The following is a 25,724-nucleotide window of genomic DNA, read 5'->3' on the forward strand; positions in this document are numbered from 1 at the left end:
TGCTGTTCAGTATCTTTTCATACAGATCATTATGTTGTTGAAGAGGGACGAAAGATACTAGAGGGACATTTATATTCATTCGTCGAAAATAGACAGACAACGCCATGTCTTAAAAAGAAAAGGACAAATAATAATAATAAAACAAATACAACATAGAAATTTAAAGGCTCGAAACCAATCAACTAGGGGTGATCTCTGCAGGTAATCCAGCGGGGTAAGCATATCCTGCTCCACCTGTGGCACCCGTCGTGTTTCACATGTCGTTTCGTTCAGCTTATTGGCATTTTGACATTTTGTCTGAACGGTACTGTAGATAAGATTGAAAAATAAACTGAACAACTGAACATAACTGAATACTTTATTATAAGTTTTTTAAAAGCTATTGTTAAATTATTCCTTTTAAAATTGTTATACGATGATGCCTGATGTACCCATATTTTTACTATTTTATTTATTGTGTCTGTTAAGTTAACGCATCAATGTAAATATAACGAAATTTGATGAGACTGTCATTAAAGTGAGAGGGTTAGCGCTATAGAACCAGGTTTAATCCACCATTTTCTACAATCGAAAATGCCTGTACCAAGTCAGGAATATGACAGTTCTTGTCCATTCGTTTTTGATGAGTTTTGTTATTTGATTTTGCCATGTGATTATGGACTTTCCAAATTGATTTGCCTCTGAGTTCAGTATTTTTGTGATTTTACTTTTTTTTTGATATAAAAATAACTATGTTTGTTTAAAAATTGGGTATTTCTGTTCCCTTTGGAGATTTCATGAATCGTCAAGTTTTCGGAATGGGTGGGGATTAACAGTGCACCACTTATTGCGGACCTATTTCGGTATTGTTATGAGTTACAAATTATGACTAAAATTAGCAAAGACCCATTTAAATAACATCTAATTCTAAATTTCAATAACTGTTTTAGATAGTTTGGTGATGTATTGGCTCTCAATAATGAGGACCCAAGTATCATGAATATGAATAAAGGCAACAGTAGTATACCGCTATTCGAAATGAACACTAAAGAGATTGTTCCTGTCAAATAGTTATCATAGGTACCAGGATTATAATTTATTACGCCAGACGTGCGTTCCGTCTACATAAGAATCATCAGTGACGCTGATATCAAAATATTTATAAAACCAAACAAGTACAAAGTTAAAAAGCATTGAGGATCCACAATTCCAAAAAGTTGTGCCAAATACGGCTAAGGTAATCTATGCCTGGGATAAGAAAATCATTAGTTTTTCGAATTATTCAAAGTTTTGTAAACAGGAAATTTATAAAAATGATCAAATTATTGATATTCATGTCAATACCGAAGTGTTGTCTACTGGGCTGGTGATACCCTCGAGGACGACACGTCCACCAGCAGTGGCATCGACCCAGTGGTGTAAATAGTTATCAAAGGTACCCAGATTATAATTTACTACGCCAAACGCGCGTTTCGTCTACATAAGACGCACCAGTGACGCTCATATCAAAATATTTATAAAACCAATTAAGTACAAAGTTGAAGAGCATTGAGGATCCAAAATTCCAAAAATGTGTCAAATACGGCTAAGGTAATATATGCCTGGGCTAAGAAAATCCTTAATTTTTCGAAAAATTCAAAGTTTTGTAAATAAAACTAATTTAAGCAATGAACACTCTCCTTTCTTGGATCTTGATATATTTATGTTTAGGGACGCTTAATGTCAAAATATATGTTAAAAGAGACCAATTGTTATTTATCTATTTGTAGATGTTGAGATTCCCTTATCACCATCTTATGCTTTTTTTATCTCAACTTTTACAATTCGCTCATGTATGTAACAAGGTATTTGATTTTAATAATTGAATCTCTGTATTACCGAAAAAAAATTATGACACCTGCAGGGTTTTTGATATCACAATCTAATGAAATCCTTTACTTATATTCATCATTCGTAAATATCAATCAACATGCAGAAATCTTATACGTTCAGAATTTTATGGTAATAAACTTTAAGCACAAAAATGTCGAAAGTCACCTTAAAAGCTATCCAAACCTTTAAACAGACTCAGGTCATTACAGACTGCATATTTTGGTATTAATATTGATCAGTCAAAGGGTCTTTGCATCGGAAAGAAACACATTTTTTTTAAACCAGTTGTCAGCATGATATGGTTTATGTTGTTCTCAGACATTTTATGATGGTATGGTACTAGACTCCTACCGGGGTTGATTGTTCTTAATTTGATATATGATAAAGACATAATCTTTCAATAAGTTTATTAGATGTTTGGATTTAGATTTTCTCCTCATTTTACAAAGTAAAATTCTTAGGTAGTAAGTTAATGTAATAAAAATGTATTGCGGAAACAATGAATTCAAACTTGTGAGGAACTCTGCCCTCAAAAACATGAACTTTCCGGTAACTACAATTTACTTGAATTAATACCCACAAAAAATCGATTCAACAAAACTAAGATTAGTTTATCAGAATAAGGATTTATGCTAATTGTTTTACACATTTGCTTCGAGCATCTGTTAACTTACACTGTGCTGTACTGTAAAGAAAAATAGGAAAAACATAAATAAATGAATGTCGATTATTTGTTTGTACTGTATTTCTGTCATATGATGTTGTCATTTTAGCGGTATATTTAATGTTGTCATTTAAGCGGTATATTCAACATAATGTGCGAGGTTGGCTAGCCACACAACCAGATTCAAACTAACATTTGTTTTCTTAAAATGTCCTGTACCAAGTCAGAAATATGGCAGTTGTTTTGTAATAGTTCGTTTCTATGTATGTTGCATTGTCATTTGTTACTGTTGCACTTCAGTGTTTCTGTTGTTTCGTTGTTTTCCTCTTATAGTTGATGTGTTTCCCTCGGTTTTAGTTTGTAACCAGGATTTGTTTTCAAATCAATTTATGACTTTTTAACAGCAGTATACTACTGTTGTCTTTATTTATTAGGTAATTACATCAGAACTTAATTACAATTAAAAACCAATTGTTCAGAGAACAATTGAAGGCCTTTCCACATCAAAGAAACTTTGAAAAGAAGCTAGTTTCTTCAGACTAATGCGATGAATAATGGTTTTGATATATTTGAAAGTGAACTAAAGTAGATAATATGCTACTTCCGGTTAAGTAAATGTTACTTGTGGTCTCATATGATAGCTTCTTTCACATTGATTCCAAAAAAATATAGTTTCTATATACTTTAACCTGTAAACTGGTATATAATTGACCACTTCCGGTTTACAGAAAGTCACTTCTAGTCTTTAGTGATTAGTAAATGTATTTAAATTACAAAATATATGGATTCTGAGTACTTTGATATGCAAAAAGTGCAAAAATAGCTACTTCCGGTTTTCTCAAGGTCACATTTTTCAACAATTTGCAAAAAAATTTTGTCGATATCTTTTTTTGTTACGAAGGTGATGCACTCTGATGATAAACAGTGTATAGGAAGATAACTCTTACAAATAAAATGGTTCGGCTTAGCAGCGTGAAATTTAAAAGCGCATAAACTATAGGATACAATATGAGAAATATTTAAGCGATATATTGCGAAACAAACATTTATCGCAAGAACAAAATTTGAGGGAGGGAAAAAAAATAATAATCAGAACAAATACAATAGGCCTTTCCACAAAAAAGTGGAAAAGATCATGTTTTTGTTCAAAAAGAAAGTAATTCAAAAAAATCAAGAAATACTTACAGATTATCGTTGATCATCTCAAGAGAGAAAAATAATCGAGTTGAAATGACCAATGATAATCTGTTTATCGCTATTTTACCTATCACGACGCTGTCAATTTCATTTAATTTCATTAGTAACGCCACGTGCCTCCTTAATTTTTAGCGATAATTTTCTATCTCAAGCTTGTAGCATGATCTGAAAAATTATAATAACAAACATCAAAGACAAAATGCACAAAATAGCGTAAAAGAGCGTTATTTATCTAATTCCTTCGATGCGAAATATGACCATCAGGCTATATCATAGTATTTCAAAGTATTGATTTTTTCATGTCATATATAAATAGAAATAACCTCCTAAGCTGCTTTGAAATACATAGACAGATGTTGAGCCTTTTTAAAACACCTTGACTGATATTGCCTTCAGTATTATCAGTAACATTTGATGATAGGTTGATTGTTTTTGGGTGTTTAACGCTTCTTCTAGGCACCGCATTTAGGCTTTTTCGTGGCGGTCAATTTTTATTAGTGGCGGAAGCCGGAGTGTTCGAAGAAAACCAACGACCTTCGATAGGAAAACTGACAATCCTAGTCAATTAAGATTGGAGTCGAGTGCACCCGAACGAGCGGGGTTCGAACTCTTAACCTTAGTGTTGACATGCTAGTGATTACAGTAGTAACTACTTAGACCACTCAGCCACCGATACCCTTTAACATTTGATGAATTTCGTGTTTAATTGCTAGTTACTTAGCTAAGTCAGACAATAATTAAATGTGATATGGAAAAGAGTAAAATCCAAAAAATAATGAACTCCGTGAAAATTAAAAAAAAAAAGAAAGTTGCTAACCAATGTCAAAATCAAACGCCAAACACATCAAACAAATGGATATAAAATGTCATATTCCTAACTTAAGCTTGGTACAGGCATTTTATATGTAGCAAATGTAAGAGAACACTTAATTTCATAACTAGTTAAACCTTCCACTTGTATGACAGTTGCATCAAAATCATGATATGGATATTTCACTGACTAAAGGTAATTGTTTAATGTATTTGTTGTTTATATAAATAAGATCAATAAAATTATATTATTTCCACTGTTTTTAGTATTTTTGCATTTTATTGTTAACAAATTCTTTTTAAGTCGTAGTTATTAACATCAATATTTATTTTCAACCAAATATACTAAAATCATTTAAATGTTTTTTAGACCTAGGAAGAATAGCACATGCATTACCGTCAAATGTTTTTACTGGTTACATAATTTAGCTAAGGACATTGCCCGCATTTCATGATGTAACTATAATGTCATATTCTCTATTAATGGCAGTTTGAAAAGGTTCTAATTACAAATAAAATCGGTATTTCAAAAAACGTAAATTAAATTTTAAAAATAGCGAAGGAGATAAAAGGAGCGCGGAAAGAAGCATTAACAAATTTAGTTTAAATGCACTGCTAATTTATATGATGATTCGTATTGTATAATGTAAGTTGAGCATAAAATTATGTAATTAAAAAACGAAGTCAGATATGTTTTCAAATGTCGATGATCTCAAAAGTGACTTAGTAAAATATTAGTTTTGATGTATGTTACAAAAATAGAAAGAAAACGAACAATTAAACAGGAGCATCCAAAATTTTACGGATAATATAGAATGCAATATCAGCCAGGAAGTGATGTTTCATGATTTGTCAATGTTCTACTTTTAATGCATATTTAAGACGATAGACCATTATAAGACTATTTAATGCATATTCTGGACGAATGACTGTTATAAGACTATTTATAAGGCTTGTAATAACATGAGCAACGCGACACGTGCTTTATATGGAGCAGAATCTGCTTACTATTTCGGAGCACCCCATTTTTGGTGGGGTCGTTTTGCTTAGTCCTTAGTTTTCTATGTTGTGTATTGTGTTCTATTATTTGTCTGGTTATTTTTTCCTTTTTAGCCATGGCGTTGTCAGTTTATTTTGAATTATGTGTTTGGCTGTCCGTTTGGTATCTTTCGCCCCTCTTTACGGCCAAATCATAAGATAACAGAAGTTTGTTGACCTTTTACGTCGCAACTAAAAGATATTTCTGTATCAAATAATATTGGCAGAAAAAAATGACTACCCTCCCTAAAGAAAATGAAAAAAAACGGCTATTATATTTTTTACATTCATCTTTAAGTTAGTTTATCAAATGGTCTTAGCTTAAGAAAATGGAAAGAATAATTGAACAAATTATATCAGCACTGAATAAACAAAATGTCTCTCAAAAAGGCTCTTGCAAGTTCAACAATAATTCAAGTGTTTGATCCAGAATGTATGTTCGTTTTTATTCGTATGTTACTTTGTACACTGTTAAACACAGTTATCTACCTTAATTTAGGAATCATTAAAGCAACAGTGTTTGTGTATTATAATATACAAAATACCCTTGTGAAACACATCATCGCCTGATAGATCGTTTCAAGTAGGAAAACCTTGAAGCTCTCCGGGAGTATGATTATTTTTTTTTTAATTTTCCTTAATAACTTTTCTGACTTATTAACATATTTTACAGAAAATTAAATGTATGCATGAATTTGCATTAACCTTTAGTGATGAACTTGTCCAGTATCTAGATCATTTTATTGTTCAGAAACGCGTCAAGTGTTTCACCGATAGAAATATTTTAGCAAGGTGTGAACGAACTCTTTAATCGATAAGAAAAAATTAAAAAAAAATGTTTTTGCATCATATGATCTTCAAAAATAATCCAATACTGATAGTCCTTAGTCTAGATAAGTTTTAATTTATGTATAACATCAATGCACTAACATGCATCGAAAATAATACCAAATTCGTCAAAGTAGTGGCAACATGTGCATGTTAATAAAGACCACGTCTGACAAGGTTCCAAATTTGGATTGACCCAGTGTTCAAGGTTAAACAATATTCGAGTACTGAAACACCCCTCAATCGGCGATAAAAAATAACATAAACAGTTTTATAGTAAAAATAAATTTCAGAAAGCACATTCACTGTATATTGCATGTATACACAAGACACGAATAATTTACTTAAATATTTGTATTTTATTATATCCCGCATAAATGCAAACAACTCTTATTAAATGTTTTTTTTAAATATTATATAGTGGGACACTGAAGTAAAGGGTCTATTTTTTGACTTACGAAATAAAATAAATTGCGTAAATATCGCATGAAAATTTTTTTTGAAAGGAGAGGTAGGGAGAAAAAAAAACACAAATAATAAACACTGGCGAGCAAATAAAAGGGTAAGGGCGAAAAATACCAAAGAGACAGTCAAACTCTTGGATCGAAAATAAACTGACAACGCCATGGCTAAAAATTAAAAAAAGACAAACAGACAAATAATAGTACACAAGATACTAAATAGAAAACTAGAGACTACGCAACATGAACCCCACCAAACACTGGGGTGATCTCAGTTACTACAGAAGGGTAAGCAGATCCTGCTCCTCATATGGCACCCGTCGTGTTGTTCATGTTATGACAAACCCAGTAAATATTCTTATTCGGTTTGCCACATTCTTGGTGAAAAAGGAAGTGGATTGTAGTTACGACATAAGGAACATTTCCGAAATCATCTTTGAAACGGTTATTCCATAATGGTCAACCAACTCGAGATGGCGTCCGTAAAATTTACGAATGGATTACTTTCAACTCTACCATTTGGAACTCTTGGTTTAATGTCTTCCTTGTTAGCAGCAATCCTCTATCAAGAAAATCACGATAGAAAATACAATATCAATTGGGAGATATGTACTCAGTATGCAGGCGCTGCTGGAATGTTGCTAAATAGAAATGGTAAGTTTACAATTGGGAAGCTGAATCATGTCTTTTGTCGTAAAGTTTTGTTTTCAACCGACCCTCATTGTCAATTTCGAGATGTAAGTCAACATATGAGGCAGACTTAACTGTATCTGTTGTACCCTTTATCTCTTGATCGATGGGATAGATGCGTTCAACATAGTCTACAAATGTTTGATTGTTTAGTGAGAGAACATCATCTTTATAGTAGTATATAAAGTAGACATTGAACAATTATCGATTGAATTAGCGACTTTTTTTAAACATACATGATACTTCGTTCTTTATATTATGCTAATTCTTATGTAAACTTCAGGTCACAAGGTGCAACCAGGTGTTTTCACTAGGAAGTAAGGAAAAGTAATTGAGCATATAACATGTAGAATTTAATCAAGTGAATAAATGCCAGATTTCTTTTCATGTGAAGCAGACGATAACGCCATTTTTAGTTTGTTAATAATTTAATAGGAAAAAATAATTATACTGAATAAAATCAGTTTATTGACCATTAATTTTTATGTTTCATTTTTTTCAAAAATTGTTAATACTTCACTGAACTGAATGAAAAATCGATTTAAAAGATTTAAACTTTGACAAAAAATGGCGATGAAAAAAAATTAAATGGTAAGTTTCCAAACTTTTTGTTTTTATCTTACTATTCTAGAAGTAGATTGCAGATCATTTGCTACCGATTGGGTTTTTACATAATATAAAAAGAAGATGTGGTATGATTGCCAATGAGACAACTATCCACAAAAGACCAAAATGACACAGACATTAACAACTATAGGTCACCGTACGGCCTTCAACAACGAGCAAAGCCCATACCGCATAGTCAGCTATAAAAGACCCCGATAAGACAATGTAAAACAATCCAAACGAGAAAACTAACGGCCTTATTTATGTAAAAAAAAAAAAAAAAAAAAAAAAATGAACGAAAAATATCTATGGTAAATTTATTACTTCATGCTTTATAGCAAAATGCATTCAAAAAACGTAACGTACATGTATCTATATAAATCATTCTTCACCTATAGTAAACAAAAAATGGTTATAGAAGTATAATTCAATGGTTTTAATGGTGTACTCCCCTATGGAGCCACATATTTCTAGAATTTAACGTGTTTCTCTTACTTGATTTTTAGGTTTATATGACTGTAAAAAATGCTGCTGAAAAAGTCATATGTTGTTGCACTTCTAACTTTTCTACAGCCATTTAAAAGTAATCAAGTTTGATGATATACACATCATCATCCATTGATACCCATTTTCGGTCTATAATCATAAAACAGATCACAGTTTCACAATTAACATCTTTTCATAATTTCAGAAAAGATGAAATGGACCAATGTGTATACATTTGACCTAAAAAACTAGAGGTATGCATTGATATAAAAAAAGTCTAATACCTCCTTTTTTGTTGCATTTTCGTGTCAAATGTACCATGTTGTCTAGTTTGTAATTATAGAATTATATATTTTCTTTAGAACAAAAAGCATATGATTTAAACTTCTTTGTTACGAATGATTGAAAATATACATCTGAGCAATTGCTATTTTCTTTTGAATCACGTATTGTGGAAATAATTTCAAACAGTTTGAAGATCAAATCAATCATTGTTAATGGAAAAATACTTACAAGGTGCCAATTCGTAAAATATATAACTTAATACAGAAAATCCTTGGTTTGATTTGATTATCAGCATAAGATTAAACATAAATATTCGAATTAGTAAATAGTAATTACTATACACCGTTATGCTAAATATTGTTAAAAGTATTTGGACCAACAAATTAGTTTTAACCACATTTATGAAAAATAGAGTTTAACATTTGTTTTTATTTTCGTAATTCGTCATTGATTGAATTTTGCATTTTCCCACAGCGCCGATAAAAAGACATTATTCGTGTCAATGAGTGGACATTTGGGGCGCATGATGGTGTAAAAACGAGGAACAAAACGATTCAAATTGTGATAGAATATTAAGATGTATAATGATAAGAATAATATTTTAATAATGTAATAAAGAAATAAAGTAGCGTTCGTATCATTTCTAGACATAGGAAGATGTGGTGTGAGTGCCAATGAGACATATAAATAAAGGCAACAGTAGTATACCACTGTTCAAAACTCATAAATCTATGGACAAAAAAACAAAATCGGGGTAACAAACTAAAACTGAGGGAAACGCATTAAATATTAGAGGAGAACAACGACACAACATTAAAATGTAACATACATAGCAACGGACAAAGCATTAAACAAAATCCGATGAGAATAACCAATATAACATCAAAACCAAATACATGAATTTGGGATAGAAAAATACCGGGACACGTCTACAGTAATGTGAATTCACACTCAAATATAGGAGAAAACAAACGACACAACGGAAACACAACGTAAAAATGTTACACACACAGAAACGAACTATGATATAACAATAACCATTTTCCTGACTTGGTACAGGACATTTTTAAAGAAAGAAAAAAATGGTGGGTTGAACCTGGTTTTATGGCATGCCAAACCTCGCACTTTGATGGTATTGTTAAATATAACAATAAAATGACAACATAATAATACAGGACTACGATACAAATAAATAGGAGAACGTATTAGGCAGAGAAACACATGAATAATAGATAACAAAAGGCATCAGGTTTAAAATTCATTACGTGAAAAACGCGTCTCGTCCAAACATGAATTACCAGTGACGCCCACATTTAAAAGTTCGAAAGTCAAAAAAAGTGGGGGGGGGGGGGGGGGTACAAAGTTGTACAGCTCTGAGGATCAAAAGTTGAAAAAGGTTGTGCCAAATACGGCTAGGGTTTTCTGCTTGTAATAAGAACATCCTTATTATATAGAACAATTTATGCTATTGCAAACAGTAAATTTAATCAAATGAATATAAAAGATTTACATGATAAAACTGACGTCTTAACTAATTACAGAAAACAAAACCCGAATACATAATACATTGAAGACCAACACAGAAAATAGACACGCCCGACTTAGTGACAACAACTCTCCATCCAAATAACAATTTAAAAAAAGTAAACCATTATAGGTCAATGTACGGCCTTCAACACGGATCCTTGGCTCACACTGAACAAAAAGCTTTAAAGGGCCCCAAACTTACTAGTGTAAAACTATTCAAACTGGAAAACCAACGGTTTAATCTATATAAAAAACTTATGAATGTGTAACTTTGTAAATTTAAGTATCAATGTGCAGAGTTTCAATTTAAAGACACGAGAACAAATTCGTATAATTTACCAGGCTGATATATTCATTAGACGCTTGTTTCAATTTAATGAGCATAATTTAAAAACATAAATGCTTAAATTGAATAGTAATAAGTATACACCGTAACGCTAAGTTTTGTAAAAAGTATTTGATTTAACAAATCAATTTTAACATATCAATGAATAAAATTGTTTTATATTTTATTTGTTATTTTCGTGAAAATTAAATAAAACTGATTAATTTTAGCTTTTTTCCAGAGCACTATCAAAGACATTATTTATGTAAAAAAGTTGATATAATTTTGTTCATACTTTGTTCCTATTCATACGATAATTATAAAGGGAAAAAATAAAAATGAAATTATTATGTTTTAGAATTAATTCAGAATAAAATTTTCAATTTTCAATTTAAATCTCTTTATTTAGTTTTACCTATAAACAGAGCGTTCTAAGCGTTGATCTAATTTCACATTTCATTGTCACAAGAATCAAATTTAGGTTTCAAATCCAGTAGATTCGATTTATTTTTTATGATTAATCTTTCAATTATTATCAGAAATTGATTTTGGTGTTTTTCCATAAATTAATATATATCATGGGATACAAGTTTCCATTCATTAATTGTCAAATTGCTAATGGGTGAATCGCAATTAATTTATGAGTTAAAATTACTCAAACGTCTAGTAGTTTTGATATAAGGAAAAATATAAAACCACACAATCATTAAAAAACATTAATTAAGGATGTACTTAGGTGAGGTTGGGTAAAAATTAAGAAATGAAGAAAATAAAATTGATACTATAAGCTGGTAGAGCATCAATTAAGGATAAAGATAAGCTAAAAATATTGATAGGTCATGGACCTCCTTTTCGAGATATTGGAAACGTGAAATATGGCGGGAAAAGGCTGTCTCAAAACAAAAGAAAGAAAATCAAGAATCTTATAAAATTTTGGTAAAGGACCTTTCATGAGCTATTAAGTCTTATATGGAAAAATAAATAGGTGTTATGGGGCAAAATATTTTACATTGTATTGTATGGAAAAACACCAAGGAGTCGGACTATTTGACACAAATTCCAAAACCTCACCTAAGTACATCCTTAATGGGTATTGTATATAAATGAAATTAAATGAACATATAATCTGAGTTCTTATTATGAGTATGTTACAATATTCATAAAATAAACAGAAGAACAACTATATTTTAGTCAAGCAATTTAATGAAAGTATTAGTAATATGGCCATTAACTTATCATACACATTCGTGGTCTTCTTAATGTTCGTAGATTTCTTTTTAGTTGAAAATTGAAAAACTGAATTACTCGCTGAGATATGAGTTTTGATAGAAGCACATATTCGTAAAAGCTACAATATATAGATATAAACGAATAAAAACCAAAAACAAAAAATATAAAGAATATAACACTTCGAATCATTGTCATGAATCTTAACAAAAAACAATATCTTTCAATACTGCAGTATAATTCAATAAAAGTATCAAGGACATTCGATGAGAGTTTGTTTGTTAAATTTAAACTTTCTATTCAAATGAACTTTTTATAAATAATATTTTGTTTTTATTCCCAAAAATTCTAAATAAATCATTCTTTTTTTCTTTTTTTTTTTTATATAGTTATTGGATTTTAAATCGATATCTTGCCTGTTTCATATGTGGTACCCGTCGTATTGTTCATTTTATTACAAACCCGCATTGCCTGTCATGATATAATATAAGGATAATGTATGAGATAAATTTTGAAAATTCTTTTAAAATATCAAAACAATACAGTAACTATTATTTAAGTTATATGATGTTGCCCGACTCTACAGACAGAAATATAAATTACTAAGATGTGATAGTGTATCTTATTATATTCTGAAAATGGTAATTTTTCTGTTCTTAAAAAAAGCTATGAAGTCGAATGTGGGATACATATCTTTTTTGATAATATGGAATACCATTTAATATCATATGTATACAATATAACATACAATTGATTACTATTTAGATATGGAGGTAGATGTAGTATCATAATATATGCTTTCGAAATTTGCATTTTAAACATTTTAAAAGATAGCATGGTTAATTAAGCGAAAGTCAACTCAATAACGTTTCTAATGTGTATGCTCTAGCGCTCATAAATTTCAAATATTAAATGTACCCTTTAATTTCGAAAAGATGTAAATCACTTCAATTTCTAAAGCAATAAAGTATGGATAATATGTTAATACAAGATGTTTAATTTTGATAATTTCTTTATGTCATACTAGTGGTGAAAATTGTGATAAAAGCATATTTTATATAAGTTACATTTTAAGGCAGTGAAAATAGACAGAAGAACTAAGACAGATAATAATAAGTTCAATGATAGTTTTGATATAAATATTCAACAGTCTGGTATCATATCATATCTGCTCGTTTAACCTAACACTGTTACTAAATATTATTTAGGGAAATGTCTAGACCAGACAAAAAATCATACTCTCTAAAAATTGATTATGATCCAAATAAAGAAATGTGGTTTAGTTTGCAGAATTCTGATGAAACGTGATATAGTAAAATTAACTATTGGAGAGACGATGATAAACAAATTTTAAAATTACAAATAGTTTCAAGTTATTTTTTTGGTTTTCAATGTTATTTTTGGGAGAAGTATCTGTTATGTTTTTTTTTCGTTTTGCATAATCGTAAGCACTTAGACTTTTGACAATGTGCAGGATATAACTTAATAGGTGCACTTGCAAATGAATTCATGCCTATTTTTTTTTTAAAAGAAATCATATTTGAAAAGTATGCCGATTCATGCATTAGTAGTAGGTTCTCACCTTTTGGTAGTCAAATTAGTTCCCAGTGTACATTGTAATTCTCGTATAATTAGATTATATATAATTATATATGAAAAAATGTGGTATAATGGTCAATGAGACAACTCTCCACAAGAGACCAAAATAACACAGAAATTGACACCTGTAGTCCTAATATAATGACTTATGACGGTTGTATTCTATAATTTCGACTTTTTTTCTTCACACAGATGGCTCGGTACAGTCCCACCATTATCAGTGATTATCTTACTATCCGAGTTTTTTTTAAGTTCTAAGTCATTGTTTCGTAACAATGTTTTAATTTTTCACTTATAAAAGAAGGACATACATGCTATATAAAAAAATAAATTTTGTTTCTAAAAAAAATAATCTCTCCCTATGAACTAATACCCGGTTTCTACTTTGAAGTCGTTATTAATATTTATTGAAATACACTATTCTTTCATATGTGAAAGGGGCTCTAGGTATAAAAGTTGAAATTAAAAAAAAAAGAAATACAAACTTCAAAGAACTTATTTGGTCATGTTTGGTGTATCGGTTATATTATTTGTTTGAACAAAGAAATATAAAATGTTATGGTAGACTAATGCTCTATTATAAAACTAATACAAATTGATAGTTTTTTCAGTTTAGTAGAAAATTGAAATTTCTGTTATTTTAGAGTGATAAAAACATGGGTACTTAAATTTTTAAATAAAATCTGGTCATTCTTGAATCATGGTTCATTGCAATACTACCCATTTAATTTTTGTTTACCAGGGAGAATATTGAGAATACTAGACAATGCTCCTACGTACTTATAAAAGTTAAATGTTTATATCCTGACATGTTAGAAGAAAACGATAATAATCTAGCAATACAATGACACGTTATCGCCCCTTTGTGATTACAATAAATAGAATTTACATATAAAACGCATTGAGTAAACCACTTTCTTATTTAGACATTTTAGTATCGGTATAATAATCTTTCAATATGAAGTTCAACTAAGAATGTGTACTAACGATACTTGCAGTTATTGAAAGTAAACTCTAAAACTTATTAACATGTTAGATGGTCTCGCATATCGGAAGGTGTATTTCGCAGATCTGATTACATTATATACCATAACATCATTTGGGTAAGAAATCTAAATACTGATTACACGTCAATTTTTGAAGAATCAGAATAATGATTAATCGTCAATTAATAAGAATATCAATAATGATTAAACGTCAATTAATAAGGAAACTCAAAACTTCTTAAACGTCAATTAATAAGGGATCTCAATACTGATTAAATGTCAATTAATAAGGAAACTCAAAACTTCTTAAACATCATTAATAAGGGATCTCAATACTGATTAAATGTCAATTAATAAGGAATCTCAAAACTTCTTAAACGTCAATTAATAAGGGATCTCAATACTGATTAAATGTCAATTGATAAGGAATCTCAAAACTTCTTAAACGTCAATTAATAAGGGATCTCAATACTGATTAAATGTCAATTGATAAGGAATCTCAAAACTTCTTAAACGTCAATTAATAAGGGATCTCAATACTGATTAAATGTCAATTAATAAGGAATCTCAAAACTTGTTGAACATCAATTAATAAGGAATCTCAATACTAATTAAACGTCAATTGGTAAGGAATCTCAATACTGATTAAACGTCAATTAATAAGGAATCTCAATACTGATCAAACGTCAATCGGTAAGAAATCTCAATACTGATTACACGTCAATTAATAAGGAATCTCAATATTGATTTAACGTCAATGAATAAGGAATCTCAATAATGATAAAACGTCAATTAATAAAGAATCTCAATACTTATTTAACGTCAATTAATAAGGAGTCTCAATACTGATAAAACGTCAACTGGAAAGAAATCTCAATACTTATTAAACGTCAATTAATAAGGAATCTCAATACTTATTTAACGTCAGTTAAAAAGAAATCTCAATACTTATTGAACGTCAATTAATAAGGAATCTCAATACTGATAAAACGTCAATTAATACGGAATCTCAATACTGATTATACGTCAATTTTTGAAGAATCAGAATAATGATTAATCGTCAATAAATAAGGAAACTCAAAACTTCTTAAACGTCAATTAATAAGGCATCTCAATACTGATTAAATGTCGATTAATAAGGAATCTCAAAACTTGTTGAACATCAATTAATAAGGAATCTCAATACTAATTTAACGTCAATTGGTAAGGAATCTCAATACTGATTAAACGTCCATTAATAAGGAATCTCAATACTAATCAAACGTCCATCGGTAAGAAATCTCAATACTGATTACACGTCAATTAATAAGGAATCTCAATATTGATTTAACGTCAATGAATAAGGAATCTCAATACTGATAAAACGTCAATTAATACAGAATCTCAATACTTATTTAACGTCAATTAATAAGGAGTCTCAATACTGATAAAACGTCAACTGGAAAGAAATCTCAATACTTATTAAACGTCAATTAATAAGGAATCTCAATACTTATTTAACGTCAGTTAAAAGGGAATCTCAATACTTATTGAACGTCAATTAATAAGGAATCTCAATACTGATAAAACGTCAATTAATACGGAATCTCAATACTGATTAAAAGTCAGTTAAAAGAGGAATTTCAATACTGATTAAGCGTGAATTTATAAGGAATCTCAATACTGATTAAACGTCAATCGATAAGGAGTCTCAATACTGATTCAAAGTCAGTTAAAAAGGAATCTCAACACTTATTGAACGTCAGTTAATAAGGAATCTCAATATTTATTGAACGTCAATTAATCAATAATCAGCTTTGAATTCAATTCAGTATTGTTAAGTAGCATTTCAGACAATTCAGTACGATGTTGAAGTCTGCAGGTAAAATGCAACTATTGAACACAGACTGAATAGATCATAATTGAGTGCAAGGGAATTTTCTGCGCAGTACTGACTTACCGCAGTGGATAAGTCTGCTAATTGACTGAAAAACTTAATAGGATTTGATAACTTAAAATGTTTCAGTCTTTCAAGAGCTGTTCAGATTAAGTTAATTGTTTCAGATCAAAATTGGTTTGCTAGTGACATTTATGAATGGTTTTGATAAACAGTCAAACTATAGAGCCAAGCAATACTAGACGAGTTAAAAAAAATCTTTACATTTTACAAATAAATTTCTTATAATACGTACACTAATATTATCATGGTTATAATACTGTATTACAGAAATTCTGAACGATGAAAGCTTTTCAAACTTGTGAGGACCTCTGCCTCCAGAAACATGACCAGTTCAGTAACTACAATGTATTTAAATTAAAACCCACAGAAAATCAATGTCCAATGATGAAACTAAGACAATTGATCAGAATGAGGATCATTTGCGGACTGCTGTATTACTCGATTTATTTCACTTGACTGGGCGGAGTTTAACCGATTCGCTTACAATAAACCAATCCATCTATAGATAGGTGTTTTAGGATAAACTCATCAATGAAGTGTCCAGTCATTGTCTTTTAAATTTCTTTGATGACACTGATAGGTGATTAGAAATCAGTAATAATTATAACAGCTATCACCCTTATCACACACATCTTCAAATAGACTGTCCTTATGCAAATTAAAACGTAAGCTCTGCCCGATCAGTTGAAATGACATTGGTAATACACATTTGCTTCGATCATCTGCTACTTGCAATTTCTTACACTGTGTTGTATTATAAAGGAGAGAGAAAAAAAAAGACAAAACCAAAAGGAATAAATATAGATGATTAGGTAATTAAACAATTACATTGGAATTAAATTGCAACTAATAAGTTTCTACTCAAATCTACAATGCTATATACATGATATATTTATCCTATTTTGTTTAGCAAAATCAGCATAATATATTTTTGGTGTTTTTACATGTTATCTTAAGTAAGAATCTTTTAAACTTATACAATAGTTTTATTTGAGACACTATTCAAATAGGATGAGGTGGGTTTTCAAGCATAACACTACTTTTGTATATAATTATCTAAATTTAAAAATACCAGACGATTATTTAAATTAGAAAAGTATATACGAAAGATATAACTTGTTTCAACTTATACTTAGTCACGTTTTCTTTTAGATTATGTATCATCATCAAACCAGAAAAAAATATTTATTGTATTCAATTAGAGAATTAGGAAAGATAGATTACGTAAAAAAATCGGTGTTGTTGTCCAAAAACAAAGAAAGTAATCAAGAAATACAAAGTAATATTAATATAATTCGCTAAATGCGAAATATAACTTTCCCACCATATCATAGTATATCAAAGTTTTGATTTGTTCATGCTATATATAAATAGAAATAACTGCCAAATAATTAAAGCATTGCATCTTGACTAATTTTGGATTTTGTATTATCCATAGAATTTGATGATGTTCGTATTTAATTGATAGTTACTGAGTTAAGTCAGAAAATAATTGAATTTGATATAGAAAAGTCACCGGCTATATGTGATTGTTTGACCAATTTATTTGTTCAGAGATTTATATGAGTATGTTGAATAAAAGCTTATATTACCACTATTTATAGCAGTATTGCTTTTTATTCTTTTTAGGACGTTATTTGAAACATAAATTTTTATTTTCCACCAAATTTACTTAAATCATTTACATGTCAATGGTTTTTTTTTGGACCGTGAACATATAGCGCATGCGTTAACGTCAAACTTTTTACTGATTAAATCATTCAACTAAGAACATACCCGCATTTGATAATATAAACATTTAAGGAATGACTGTAATATTTTTTCTGTCTATGAAGAAATAACATTAAAAATTTGGTGCACACTGAATAACGCGCGTAACGGGTTATTTAACAGTGTGCACCATATTTTTTATGTTATTTCGAATAGACAGAAAAAATATTAGAGTCATTTCTTATAATTTCATTCTAAATTTCATTTTAAACCGTAGAAAACCATGAAAAAACGTTGATGAAGTCACGGTCACATTACTAAATTATGTCTATGGGCTCATAACAAAATAACCTCAGCCAATCAAAAGACGCGTTACATCCAAAATTAAATTATTATGTCTTATTCTCTATTAATGACTTTTTAGTTTTTTATGACCATTAAATTATTGATAAAAGCAGCATTTTGAAAACACCAAATAAATTACAAAACATAGTAAAGGTGATAAAAGGAAACAATCATTAACACATTATTTTGAATGTACTGATAAATTATTCGGTGGCACCTAAATGGTATAAAGTAGGTTAAGCATAAAATTATGTAAAACATGAGTCAGATATAACTAAGTGTCCTTGATCTCAAAGTGATTTAGCAAAATATGAGTTTCGCTGTATGTAACAAAATAAATTACTATCAATTAAGGAATGACTGTAATATTTTTCCTGTCTATGAAGAAATCACATACAAAATTTGGTGCGCACTGAATAACGCGCGTAGCGGGTTATTTAACAGTGTGCACCACATTTTTTATGTTATTTCGAATAGACAGAAACAATATTACAGTCATTTCTTATAATTTGATTCTAAATTCCATTTTAAACCGTAGCAAACCATGAAAAATGTTGATGACGTCACGGTCACATTACTAATTATGTCTGTGGGCTCATAACAAAATAACGTCAGCCAATCAGAAGACGCGTTACATCCAAAATTAAATTATTTTAATATGAAAATGACAAAATTTTACGGATAACACAGAATGCAGTATTAGTCAAGGTACAATGTTTTAATTAGTTGTCAATGCTCTGCTATTAATGCATTTTTATGTAGGAAAACTATTAAGGGCAAGTTGCAAGATGATACAGACGTAAAGGGTGTTCGCTCGTCTGTTTCAAAATAAAACTATTATAGATTGATAGAATATGAATAAAAAAAAATGATAGGTCCGTGATCTAGTTTTTGAGTTTCAATCAATTGAAAATTTGGCGTGAAATAGTTCTCTCTTGATTTTTCATATATTTAACATTGACACCTTTTACCTTTCAAAAACTATGAAAAAATAACAAAGATTCTATAAATTTTTAAGAAATTATTTTAGAAAAAACTATATGCAATAAAATAATGAAAAGAAAAGTAGGGGTCAGTTGGCATACATTTTATTGGCACTGCATGGATAAAACTAGAGGATTCCGAATATCTGACAAAAAGTCAAAAACAAGAGTAGTGAACTTCCTAAACTACATGTTACGGCGCAAATAAAAGTAAACTCTTTGCGAAATCATATTGACAAGAAGAAAACACCTCCATAAAAAAGAAAGATAAAAAAAAAAAAAAAATAACGTGCATTTGTTTTTTTTCAATATTAATCTTTAAGGTGGTACCTAACATTACAGGGAGATTACTCTGTAAAGTCGGCTTAACGTTTTAATTACGTTGTGTTGTAAAGGAATATTAAGCTTCTCAATGATCAAAATCGGTGTTTGTCAAATTGCTATATAACCAGTGTAATTTTTCTGACAAAACGGTTGGTTCAATTTTTTTAAAATTTTTATATTTTTATTAAAGTGTCAAAGTAAATACATTGACAAAATTTTATGAAAATTAAACGAGCCAAATTAAAAAACTAGTGAATGTGTTGGGTACCACCTTAAGTTCTTTTTTTAAATTCTTTTAGCTTGAGAAATTGAGAGGAGTAAATGAACAAATGATATCAGCAATAAATATAAAAGGCATTCTCTACCAGCATTAACACATGACACTGGAAACTCATGCCGCTTAATCATTATCATCTGCTTAAAGACTCGTGCAAGTTCAACAATAATTTTAGTGTTTGATGATTAGGAAAACCTTGAAGCTTCCCGGGAGCGATAATTTTCCAATTTTTATTTTTAATTTCCTTTATAACTTTTTCTGATTTATTAACATATTTTACAGAAAATAAAATTGATGTATGGATTTACATTAATCTTTAGTAATGAATTCCTCCAGTATCTAGATCCATTTATTGATGAGAAACGCGTGAAGTATGTCACCAGTAACAACATTTTTACCAGATGTGAACGAGCTCTTTCATTGATATGTAAACATAAAAAATCTTCATTGCATCATATGATCTTAAAAAATAACCAAAACTAAATTGTCCTAAGTCTAGACAAGTTTTAAATTTATGTATTAAATCGAGGCGCTAACATGCAACAAGAATAACACCAAATTCGTCAAAGTTAAATCAACATGTTCAGATTATTAAAGACCACCCACGTCTGACGACGTTCCGAATTTACACTACTTATGTTCAAGGATCGACTATATTCGAGTACTGAAAAACTCATCAATTGGCGGCAAAAAACAAAATAACATTAACATTTTGGAAAGCACACTTCATTGTATATTATCTGTTTTGAAAAAAGACATGAATAATCTACTAGAATATCTGTATTTTCTTAAATTACATAACATTAATGCATAGAACTTATTCTAAGTAATTAAGTTTTTTTCTGAATTGTGAAGTGAGAAACTGCAGTATGGTTTCTATTTTTACTAGTTTTGGAATAAAATAAATTGCGTACATATCGCGTGAAATGCATTCTGAAAGAAGACAATAGTAAGGGAGAAACAAAACACGAAAAATCAACACTTGCGAACCAATGATTTACATAAATTTACAGAACTCCGGTAGCGTAAAACGTTCCTGACTATTTTATTGCGTCCTTCCTGTTACCTGGTAAGTAAAATTCCGTAACAAGTCGCCTTTTATGTTTTCATAGTTAAGAGGACACCGCAAATGAAATTAAGAGTAATAACAAAAGAACATAATTTGACTTGACTAATTCAACAAAAAGAACCAATAGAACACAACCGGCATATTTTTTTCGCTTGGTACAAATATGATCTGCATCAAATGTTGGGTTAAATCCGGTTTTATAGCAAGCCAATTGGTTAATGTGACATTAATTGAAATCCCAAGCAGCAGCCACAATTGTTCAAACATACATCTCAAACATACAACATAAAAAAACTTTAAAATTCAAACAAACATGTAAATTGATCTGACTAAGATACCAACGAGAAAAAGCTTTTGTTATCGATATTGCGTACAACTTAGTAAAACAAACTGACATATACTATTCCCAATAATGTAAAATATCAGTAAAATTTAATCAGAAGGGTATACAAAATGAAAACAACACTATAAAAAAACTCATGCATTATAATCACACATCTGAGCCAATCTGCATTAGAAACACCCAAGCTGAAACCAAAAAGCTGGATGGACAACTGGAACTTTGTAGTTCAACAACAGCAAACAAAAAAAAAAAGCCAAACTATAAAGTAAACATAATTATACACAACGTTAGAACTTATAATCTATCACTAAAAATCTCCATGTATAATTATTTTTTTAAATATCTTTTTAACGGTTGTAAATTAGATAGTTTTTCAAAAACCTGGATTTTAACACAGCTATGATCAATTTGTGAAGACATATCATAAGGTTTATGCATTCAATATACGTAACTTATAGGTATTTATATGAACTGTGTTCAACATACAATAAAACATAATTGACAATAAAAGGATTTTTCAATAGTCTTAAGGATGTACACCTCTAAGGATCCACACATTTCTAGAATGAAACTTTTTTGCTAACCTGATTTTTGGGTTTATATGACTGTAAAAAAATAATCGGTGTTGAAAAAATTATATGGTGGTGCACTTCTTATTTTGCTATTTGAAAGTACCTTATTTTGATTATTTACACATTATCATCAAGTTTTACCCATTTTTGGGCTATACATGAAAAAAAATTTACATTTTCACAATTTACTTTCAGTAAAAGATGAAGTGCACCAATGTGTATAAACTTGACTTAAAAAAACTATAGGTAGGTGGTGATATAAGAAAGGTTAATAAATGTTCGTTGCATTTTCATGTGTTAAATGTACCATGCTGTCAATTTTGTAAATATGGGATTTTCTCTTTTTTTTTAGAACAAAAAGCATATTATTTCAACTTCTTTGTTATAAATGATTGAAAAAATACATATCTAAGCAATTTGAAAAGAAAAAAAGGATATGGAATGTACATGTTTCTTGTAAAAACATTTGTTGTACCCATTTTACCAACATTTTTGCTAATGAGACTTGATTGGTTATAACATTTAAAAATGTTATTACTGAAAATTTACTTATGGTAAATAAACAATGTTTTTACAGAGTTAAGTTTGATTATAATCTTTTTTAAATTCATTGATATTTGTCACTTGTATCACTTGTTTTGGAAATAATTCCAGAACGAGATTTCAACTAGACTAAAACATCAAAAGAATACATACTTAAGATTCAGCTCAGAAAAAAAGAAATTTAAATATAGTTACAAAAAAGACAAATGAATAATTAATTCAATATGCATATATGTATATGAAATAAACCTAAACGGTCACATAATTGTTTTGTTTATGTTGATTGATTGGTTGTAAGTTGCTTAACGCATTGTTCGGTCTGTTTATAATTCAAAATTTAGTACTAATATTAATTATATAATTGACAATTGCATAGCCTGATGTATACATTGTTAGATGTTAGTCAATATAAATGACAATCTTAGATATATAAACCATCGGAAAAAATGAACATATCAACGTATTTCAAAAATGTTTTCATCAAAGTAAAATTATTCGTTCTTTTAGAATTTGATTTAATGCTGAATGCATATAACTAATGAAAAAGATGTATTTTAATCAACATTATTGTACTATAAATACAATTTAGAATGGAAATGAGGAATATGCCAAAGAAAACATGAACGTGTTTCTTAGTAAATGTACAAAACATCTACGATATATAACATATAATTCATAACTTACAGGCAATCTCCGAATATATAATCAAAACTTTTACACATGAGATCAGTTGTAAAATATTTTCCCCAGTCATCGTACAAAGATATCATCGATACTGTTTAGTATATTGTAAACAAGCATGTCAAAATTCAATTCCAACAATTTGTAGACCAAGTAATTCACTTCCTACAGAAAAAAACGTACAAGGTGTCAATTTGTAAAATATACAAGGCTTTTTAACTTAAACAGCAAATGCCTGTTTCAATCTAAAAAGCATAAGACTAAACAGTAATGCTCGAATTAGTAAATAGTAATTACTACACACCGTAATGCTAAATTTTGTTAAAAGTATTTGGACTAACAAATTAATTTTTACCACATTTATGAATAAAAGTGTTTTATATTTTATTTGTTATTGTCGTGGTAAGAAAATAACATTGATTGAATTTTGCATTTTCCCCGAGCACGTTACAAAGACATTAATCACGTTAATAAGTGGGCTTTTGTGGAACATGAAGGTGTGAAAGGAGAACCCAAACGATTCAAATATCTATGATAAATAAAGATTGATAATGATCAGAATAATTATTATTAATAATATAATAAAGAAAAATAGTAGCATTCGTATCATTCATTGAATTTTTAACTTTATAACTTTTAGTATGAATAAGCATATGTCCACAATATCAGAATACCAAAAGATCATTAAATCGACAAGTAACATATTGAATATTTCGATACTCTTAAAAATCACCAAGAAGTAAGATGAACGAAATTGATGTTTTTTTAATTTTATATGTTATCATTGCTGAATCCGACTTAGATGTTCATAAACTGTTACCCTTATATATGTGTTATTACTATACCTTTGTTGAAAGGTTTATACATCTGACCAAAGGTTTTTCATTATTATGTGTTCGGAATAGACAGTGGCATAATTGGTGTTACCAAACTTTTCAATTATAATTGATTTCAAATAGACAGCAAAGTTATTGCCACAATATTCATGATATTTAAACATCATCTGGTTAATAGTCTTAGATTATGAATATTTGCTCACACCAAAAAGCAACCAATGGCAAAATATTAACAAAATCAGTAATAATTTTACACAAGAAATGAAAAGTAGAATGATGAATAACAAATAATCAAAACAAAGTGGTACCTAACACTACAGGGAAATAATTCTGTAAAATCAGCTAAACGTTTTAATAATTTTGCGTTGTGAAGGGAATGTTCAACTTCTTAATGATCAAAATTAGTGTTTTTCAAATTGCTATATAACCAGTGCAATTTTTCTGACAAAATAGTTGGTTCAAATTTTTTGAAATTTTTATATTTTTGTCAAAGGGTCAAAGTAAATACTTTGTCAAAATTTTATGAAAATTAAACGAGCCAAATTAATTTTAGCGAAGGTGTTTGGTACCATCTTAATTGTCTAATAGCATTTAATCAAAATAATGTTTTTTTCATAGTTAAAAAGAAAAGCTGACATGCTTTGGATTAGAAAAAAATAGTTTCCAAAATATTTTGATATTTTATGAATAGTAAATCTAAAGAAAACCCTAGGTTAACATAACTGTAATAAATTTGTTTCATTTTTGTATTAACGTTAGGGTAGGAATGTGGTATGTGGGACAAATACAACAGGGCTTCTTATTATATCAAAAAACTTTTGTGCGTTTTTACCATGCAGTAATTGAAATAGTGACCCCTTGATGTCAATGGAACGACCTCAACTTATATACTAAATTTGAACAATTTAGCAACAGCAGAAACATATATCATATTATGCTATAATAATAAGGGATTTGTATTTTTTCTATTCTTTGTTGAGATTTGTATTATAATTTTACAGGAAAAAAAACAAACAAATAAATATTTTGTTTGAGAATGTATACAGAATAAAATTTTCAACTATCAATTACAATCTCTGTACAGTCAAACCTGATTAAACCGGACCCTGAATAAACCGGTTTCCTGTCCATTCCGGTCGAAAATGAAAGTCCCATATTTTTCCATTCAAATTCTTTGTTAAAATACCCTTTGTAAACCGGACCCTGTGTATTCCGAATTCCGGTCTAATTATGAAGTCCCAATACTCTTAATTACATTAATTATTACCTGTCAAAACCGGTTTGCCTAATTAATTTCAATGATCGATATGCAATCAAAACATATTTGTTTATACAGTATGGCTTTTCGTGATAATCAATTAGTCAGGTGTCAAACTATGAACCTACAATCGTACAGTAGTGAGCTGTATTATTTATTAAAACATTTTAAACGTGTCAATTAAACGAAAAGACACACCGAATATATCTCGGATTGAACTTACGTTCTAACTTGGATAAACAAATTACAATCGCGGAGTAAGAA

At 29.4% G+C, this 25,724-nt stretch overlaps 1 long non-coding RNA gene across 1 annotated transcript in view; it reads right to left on the minus strand.

The window, feature by feature from the left end:
* Positions 1–2,250: 2,250 nt before the first annotated feature.
* The window catches only part of LOC143083664 (uncharacterized), a 42,013-nt gene continuing 18,539 nt past the window's right edge, over positions 2,251–25,724 (minus strand). Inside the window, exons 2-3 of the long non-coding RNA XR_012980826.1 lie at positions 3,701–3,877; positions 2,251–2,536 (exon numbers count right to left, since the gene is read on the minus strand). This is a non-coding gene — a long non-coding RNA (uncharacterized LOC143083664). The remainder of the gene's footprint in view (positions 2,537–3,700; positions 3,878–25,724) is intronic.

This window comes from Mytilus galloprovincialis, chromosome 7, assembly GCF_965363235.1.
Source record: "Mytilus galloprovincialis chromosome 7, xbMytGall1.hap1.1, whole genome shotgun sequence".
Taxonomy (NCBI): domain Eukaryota; kingdom Metazoa; phylum Mollusca; class Bivalvia; order Mytilida; family Mytilidae; genus Mytilus; species Mytilus galloprovincialis.